Genomic DNA, 8,245 nt, shown 5'->3' on the forward strand with positions numbered 1-8,245 from the left:
TGTGGCTCTCTATGCCCTGCTGAGTGTTTCTGTATGCTTTCATATTTAGTTTGTCCTGTTTGTAGAGGCAGACCGGAGTCAGACCTACCTGACTAATAAAGGTGATTCTGATAATGGCCACAAGGGGGCAGTACATCCACACAGTGAGAGGCTCTGTGAGCTCCACAGGTTGATGGCTGAGTGCTTGTTGTAAAGAGAAGGAGTCATAAATAAGATACAGTGAAGATAACAGAGAATAAAAGAAGAGGACTGGTCGTGTCTGAGAGTCTCAGCTGGAGCTTCGTGCTCTCTGTATCATCATCGTGCTCTCTCTCTCAGCAGAACAGGCTCGACAGCTTCGGTTACCTCAGGTCGTTTTCACTCTCTGTTGGTTTTGCAACCTTCCAGGCCTTAAGACACTCTGCTGCTTAGTAGGCCTCAGAAGTATGTCAGGAATGCAGCTCAACTCTGATAAACTTGTGGCCTTTTAAAGGGGGTCAGAGGTTTCGTCATCAGGGGGGGGGGGGGGGGGGGCAGAGAGGGTGAACACAACATGAGGGGCACACCGTAAAGAGACTCGACATGTAATGTAGTAAAGACAAAAGGACTGAGGGTAAAATATGAAGGTGTTAATCGTCTTTTTAACGACGTGGTTTCCTCTGACAGCTCGGCCGTTTTGCAAATCAGACGGAGATAAAGAAGAGACGGTCACGTGCTGGAAGACAAACACAAAGTACATCACGCTCTGCTCCTCTGTTTGTCTACATGAGCTGATAATGACGATAAAATAAAGCTTCACCGCAAGTTTGAAAACACAGAAATCAAGAAGAGCAACAGAGAAAGTGAAACAAAACATTTTTACCAACAAAGATAAATCCTGTCATCCAAGGTTACACGCTGGACTGTTCACCAGCCAATCACAGAGCTGACAGAGACCTACGGGTGATTCAGAGCCAGCAGGTAACCAGCATGTGTTTGGACTGAAGCCGGAGTACCTGGAACCCACGCCACACAGAGAGGATCCAGTCAGACGGAGATTCAAACCAGCAACCTTTTCGCTGTGAAGGGGACAGTGATAACCACTGAGCCGCCGTGCAGCTCAACTCACTGTCAATATGCAGCTGTGGCTCAGTGGTCTCTTAACTGGAAGGTCAGCGGTTCGATCCTCTGCTTCTGCAGTGGTGCTCCCACTGCTTTGTTGGTGGTGTCTGAATGGATGAGTTAACACTGATGGACTCTGCAGCAGCCTCTACCATCAGTGTGTGAATGTGTATGAATGGATGAGTTAATACTGATGGACTCTGCAGCAGCCTCTACCATCAGTGAGTGAATGTGTATGAATGGATGAGTTAACACTGATGGACTCTTTACTCTGCAGCAGCCTCTACCATCAGTGAGTGAATGTGTATGAATGGATGAGTTAATACTGATGGACTCTGCAGCAGCCTCTACCATCAGTGTGTGAATGTGTATGAATGGATGAGTTAATACTGATGGACTCTGCAGCAGCCTCTACCATCAGTGTGTGAATGTGTATGAATGGATGAGTTAACACTGATGGACTCTTTACTCTGCAGCAGCCTCTACCATCAGTGTGTGAATGTGTATGAATGGATGAGTTAACACTGATGGACTCTTTACTCTGCAGCAGCCTCTACCATCAGTGTGTGAATGTGTATGAATGGATGAGTTAACACTGATGGACTCTTTACTCTGCAGCAGCCTCTACCATCAGTGCGGTGTAAAAGTGCGTCCATGAGTTTGTTTTTGTTTATGTGTCTGTTAACACGCCAGCAAAGGTTCGTATGGCAGAGGAGCTGCTCCGTGGTAACCATGGACACCAACAGCAGAACAGACTGTTCGGGTTGCTTAGCAACAGGCTTGTGTCAGTTTAACTTGTGAAAACTATTCCAGCTGGCGGAGTTAAACTGTTTAGAAATGAAAGAAAAATAATCATTATCTGAATCAGCATCTCATCATGTGGAACTCGTTTTGTCCGGATGCTCTGTCGTATGGTTCAATGTTTGTCGTTGTTATATTTTGGCCATGAGAGTAAATCTCCACCATCTAATAAAAACATCATTTATTGGTTTTTGCTGGATGTCTAAATGCTTTGTTTTTAAAGGTGTTATGTAATACAATTATTATCATTATACTCATCATTGTGGCCAGTCATTGTTTAAAGGTGCACCGTGGAGCTGTGGTGGAGAAATGTGAAAGACATCACTTTGACCTTTGAATTAAGATTCACATTTAGATCATAAAAGATGACACACAACTGTTTCACTTCTCCAACTTCCACAGTGCTCCTTTCAGTTTGGACTCCATCAATAGTTCATTTAAATCCTTTCACTATCAGGCCTCACAGCTAATCACCGATACGTGAAGACGTTCACTGAATGTTCACGTTGAGCTGTCAATCGTCGATCGATCGCCTCCGATCCGCGGCTCTCGACCAATCAGGTGTGTCGGGGGCGGTCCGTTGCTAAGGAGGAAGTTTGGTTGAGTCTCCGCGTAGCAGCCATTCAGCGGCGGAGTCTGAAGCGAGCGGCTCCCGAAACACTTTCTGTGGACTTTGAATGATATTTGTGACACGGCACGGCTCGGAACACACAGGTGACGGGTTCGACGGTGCATCTTCCGGGTCGCAGCGGTGATCACAGGTATGTTTAATAACGTGTAACGGTTTGTTCTGTCCGGTAACGCTTATTAGCTCCCGAAGCTAAGCAGCACTAGCCCGTGTTTTCTTCGGCACGCGCAGCTACGCGGCTGTTAGCTCATAAAGCTAACAGCCGCTCAGTGAGAGGCTGGGAGGAGGTCCAGAAGGTTCTAGAGAAGCCTTTCTTACACCCAACCGAACGAGCTGACAAGTCAGACAGCTAGCTAACCGTCAACTCACCTGGTCAACTTCAAGTCAGTGCACGAGCCCTCAGGTGTTACGACGAGAGATACATGCACGCGCCCGACAGGACAATTCAGAATATGACTGCCGTAAAGTAGTTTATCCTGTAAGAGTCAGACACTGTGAAAAGAATACATATTAACTTTATCTGTTGATGATCACACACACACACACACACACACACACACACACACACACACACACACACATACATACACACACACACACACACACATGCATACACACACACACACACACACACACACACACACACACACGATCATGCACTAATGAAGAGATGAAGAGTGAAGGGGGCTGCCCAAGGTGAACACTCTTGAGCTTGTGTGTGTGTGTGGGGGGGGGGTGCCTTGCTCAAGGGCACATCGGGTTCTTCAGTGATTCCCTGATCCTGAAACAAGACCTGTCTCTGGATCAGAGCCCGCCTTATGGACTTAATATTCATGCAGTGAGGTTTGTATGAAGCATGTGGTTTATAAAGACAGCTGCTCTCACACACGGCAGGTCGACACCCCCCCCCCCCCCCCCCCCAGACACGCACACACACACACACACACACACAGACAGTAACTATGACTCACGGCTGTAACATTAGATGATCTTAGAGGGAAATGATAGCACTGCTTAAACTAGCAGTGAGGGAGTTTTCTCCTCGGAGCGACCCCCCCCCCCCCCCCCCAAACATAGCTGCATCCAGTAAAACCTCGTGCTCACTGGATGAGGTGTATGATGAGTTTGTAAATGATGCACGTCCATGTGAAGGTGAATGTGACGCGTCTACCCCACAAAAACAGTGATGTGGGAGTCCCCCCCCCCCCCCTCCATCCACATTCTGCGAGTAACTCCTGGCTGAGCTCATCCCAGAATGAGGGAGTGAAAGAGTTGGCTGCGAGCCTCCCAGGCCGCTGTGCGAGCGCGTCAGCTGTTTGAGAGAGGAGGAGAATGTGAGCGTTGGTATCTGTGATTCAGGCTGTGGGAGAGAAAGCAGCTCGCCCTGTTCTCCCCGTCTTGGCACTGAGACGAGCATGTGAATGCTGAGTAGTGATGCAACACGGGGAGATAAACCCTGGCGTGATGACGATGCAATCAAAGGGCTTCACTTTAGTCCCCTGATAGCAGAGAGATAGTGGAGCTTGTTGCCACAGATGGTGAAAGCAGTGGTGAATGTTGTTGTTCAGATCTGACGGCAGGTAACGTACCTGCTCCTCTCTTACTCCCTCACATGTTCTCCATCAGGGCCGCTTTGTCTCCTGACTGCTCGCTCTAATCCTCTTTCTTTGGATGCGGGCCGTTGAACATGCCGGCTGATGTTGTCATCTATAACTGGTGCTTTCTGTCAACATCACTGCTGGCGTGAAGCGTGGGCACACGGAGCGTATCTTGGAGGATCGCACGAGTGCTCAAATATTTGGTTATTGGGTGTCAGGCGTGTGGGAAGGTGAGACGTGTAAACTCAGGTACAAAGACACTTTAAGATCATGTCTTTCTAAATAAAGCTGTCTAAGATTTGTATCTATTCTAAAACCCTGTCAGGCGGGGGGGGGGGGGGAGGGGGGGGTATGAAGCAGACAGTCGGTCGTGCAGAGTATCATTAAGGATCAGGTGGCAGACGGGTGGAGAGTTAGTTTATTTTGACTTTCTGTTTAAAGCTTTTTAAAATATTATGGGATGAAAAGTTTCTAAAACACGATTCAGAAAAAACCCAGATTCTCTCCAGGTGTGCGATGATGTCATCTGATCATTTTTAAGGTAAACGTGACAAAAATGTCCCCGAGGCGAGACTCGCTCCTCCGCCGCCTCTAAACACACATGACCTGGAATCTGTTCTGTCAGAGGATAAACAAGCTGCAGCCGCAGCAGCAGGGAGCTGCTAGCATTTTATTTAAGGCATACTGACACACACACACACACACACACACACACACACACACACACACACACACACACACACACACACACACACACTCTGAGCTGATTGGGAGCGGATCCAACAGGGCCGCTCAGAGAAGATTCAAGCAGAGGGGAGCTTTTAGAGTCAGGATCTCGGATGTGCAGCTGACCCCGTTTCTGTCTAAGTGGCCTAAAATAGTTTGTGTGGCGGCGCAGCGTTGGCCTGAACTTCATCAGATGTGTTTGTGTGGCGTTCTCCTCCCAGACTCCTGACCACCTTAAACAAACCCCACACACACTGTGTGTTTGCTGTGTTCTTCTGACTTCTTGACTCTTGAACTCTTCTGTTGTCTTTAGACTGTCACAGTGTCGACAAACACAGATCACCTGAGTTTAATTAAATCATAATTCACACATATGAAGAACTCGATCCCTTCCAGTGTTTCTCCTATCTGCTGAAATATGACCACCGCTGATTTATTTATTTATTTATTAATTTTTGCACGTAACTAAAATGTCGTTCCTCCGCTGCTCCAGCTCCAACACTGCGTTAGCTTCCCGTCTGTAGTAGGTGGTAACACGGCTGTCATCAGCGGCTCCATTCAGCTCCCACTGCAAACAGAAACCAGCACGGCAGCTCTTTGACTTTTCAGAAAACCAGTTTAGTCTCTGAACCTGAAAAACAAATTGAGTTTTGCAAATTTCCAGGAATGCTGTTGAAATCATTGAGCCGCTCTCGCTGCAGCACATTTAGCCTCACTGCTCTCTACACTGGTGCAGTATGTGTGTCCTCAGGCTGTCTCTCAGATGCATTATTAGTGTTAGTCAGCTCTCGTTGAATCGAGGAAAACAAGGGTGGGTGTGCTTTGAGCTCAGTCCTTTGAGTGTCTCCATTTGGGACCAGGTCTTTATCTGTTAATTAGGTCCAAGGAGCATTGAGCTCCTCATTTTGCCCCCGCTGTTGTAAACTCTGGATTAGAGCTGGGGGGGGGAGGGGGGGGTTTCACTGTATGCTTGCCTCCTCTCATGGTATGGCAGGGGGCTCAGGGACTCCTTTTGTCTCTGTGGGCCCCTCCATGGAGCGATACCTGAGCCTCCTGGACGAGGACAGCTCATGCTTTATTCAGCCCTCTGATCTCTGCGACCCGGGACAGAGTGACTGCAGGTGTTCCTCACAGAGAGCTCCAGCCACAGAGCAGAGTTTCACCTCACACACCGATCTGGAGAGTTCTCCTTTGTGTTCCTGTTGTCCACACTTGCTTTCCTCTGAGGTGGAGGTCGGAGCAGGCCGTGCATGAACGAGGACGTCGGGTGGTTGAGGGGCGAGCCGGGCGTCAGGAACGATCTCGCAGCTCGATGGCGTGTCATTCTGCTCTGTGTGCTGCTGTGAACATCTCAGTGTGTGGTTGTTGTAATAACTCCCTGTCGTCACACTAAGTGACACGTGTGTGTGCGTCTAATGACCGCCTGTCTGCAGCGTGACTGACAGTGAAGGCATCGCACACGCTGAGCTGTTCACTGTGAGGTGGCGTCGCACACGGGCTCTGACGCTCACACTCCAACCAATCAGTGTCCTGTTTACCCACTTCATGTTTGATCATTGCAAACGAGCAGCTCAGAGTGTTTGAACCCCGAGCCGCTTGGAGGACGACGTCTCTGAACGTGTGGCGTGCACAGTGACCATGAGCGCCTCTGGTTGTGGCGTCCTTGTGGTTTCTGCGTGTGGCTGGATTCACCTACATGTTAGCGTGTAACACGTTCTCCTTTAAGTATTATTAGAATGATTTAGTCACATTGTGATGGTTCCGAGGGTGGATGTCTGACATGGCTGAACGAGGCTTAGAAGATGTTTGAGCAGAATTGAATTCAGCACTCGTCAGAATACAATTAGCAGATATTCATCTTTAATCATAAGAGCCTATTAAACAGTCGTAACTGGAGGTCTACATGAAAGCTCCTTCAGGCCCGTGTGGATCCGCTTTGGACCGACACCGCCTGTGTGCTGTCTCTTTGCTTCTGCTTAATCCCTGTAAAATCAGAGTATTTAACATCTTGAGTGATGAGACACTGAAGCTGCTGTCAGCGAGCTCTCGTATTGTTATTCCAGCAGGGACGGAGGTGAAGTTGTGTTAGCGGCGTGAGGAGCGCGGTGGCTCTCCGTGTTGTTGACAGTGGAGGGAGCAGCAGCCTGAGCGAATCGATGAAACGCTCCCCGTGCGCAGAGAGGCTGTCAATTATTAATGAGCAGAATATCATGTTCTCTTCTGTCTCGGTGCTATCAGCGCGCAGCATCTTCATCACTGCGGCGTTTTGTTTACCTCAGACTCGCGGGCGCAGGTGTGTGAGCAGCGTGTGGGGAGAAAAACAGAGACATGTGCAGCCGTAGCAGGTTCACACACTGGGTCCAGCACCGAGCGCTCTGCGGAGAGAGAGAGAGCGCCGTCTGGCTCGTGAGAGAGCCGCTGTGCTGAGTCGACAGGCGGGGAACAATCGCCGCACTGTGCTGCCGGTCCGTTTGGCCGCCTTCGTGCAGCATTTCAACGAGGGGCACCGTCGGCTTTTGGCTCGGCGAGCCTTGTTGAGCAGGCCTTTGCCTGCTGGTCACTGACCCGTTGTGCCCATAATGCCTGCAGCTCGTCAGGCCTCTGAGGGCCGACGATTATCCCACGGTAATTGGTGCCTGTGCTCCGGCTGATCAAAGGTGCCCGGCTGATTCAGAAGTCCTGGTAATTTTCCATCCTCTGAAGCTCTGCGGTCTTTGCATGTTGGCCCGTCTGCCTGCCGGCTCAGACCCCGGACTCAGGCGGGACGAGGGAGAGCTGACTGTCCCTTCTCTTCTTCCTTATTGGATGACGTTTATGAATGTGGCTTCGTGCGTAGAACTGTGAATCAGTTTCTCTACATCAGTAGATAAGTACGGTGCCATGCAGGTTTGCTGATGATCTGATGAGAGTCTGTCCTGAGCAGCTCGCTGTGACGTCATGTGACATCTCCTGCTTTATTATTTGATCTGATGAACTGATCGAGGCCGATAACAGATGTGAGAGTGTTGCAGATATATTTCCGATGCGCGCTGTCTTGAAACACAAAGCGACTTTCTGTTCCGTCTTTGGCTGCAGAGAAAGAGCCTGATTGGCCGGATGGACGGACATGGTGAAATCACTTCTCGTGTTCACATTACAGCCTTTCCCTTTGGACTCTGCTGCCACTGAGCACTCCAACTTTTTTCTTTTTTGTGTGTGTGGAAAACAAGGCGTCTTACCATGACTGCTGAATCATTCCTGGCTCTGGAATAAAAGGGCACCATTGAATATGCTTACATAAACTTCAGACTGTATACTCTGCTGAGAAGATGTAATCTCTCTCTTCCTGACAATCCTACAGAGGTCACAGCCGCACACAGGTGCTCTGCAGCCTGTTTCCACTCTTCTTTCTTTATACCATTGAATTCAGTGA

At 49.2% G+C, this 8,245-nt stretch overlaps 1 long non-coding RNA gene across 1 annotated transcript; it reads left to right on the forward strand.

The window, feature by feature from the left end:
• Positions 1–65: 65 nt before the first annotated feature.
• Positions 66–951, forward strand: LOC306840643. Its single transcript, XR_013781355.1, has 3 exons — positions 66–101; positions 646–783; positions 869–951. It is a non-coding gene; the product is annotated as an uncharacterized lncRNA (long non-coding RNA).
• Positions 952–8,245: the final 7,294 nt, after the last annotated feature.

The sequence above is a fragment of the Symphodus melops genome (assembly GCF_947650265.1).
Source record: "Symphodus melops genome assembly, chromosome: 19".
NCBI classification, from domain to species: domain Eukaryota; kingdom Metazoa; phylum Chordata; class Actinopteri; order Labriformes; family Labridae; genus Symphodus; species Symphodus melops.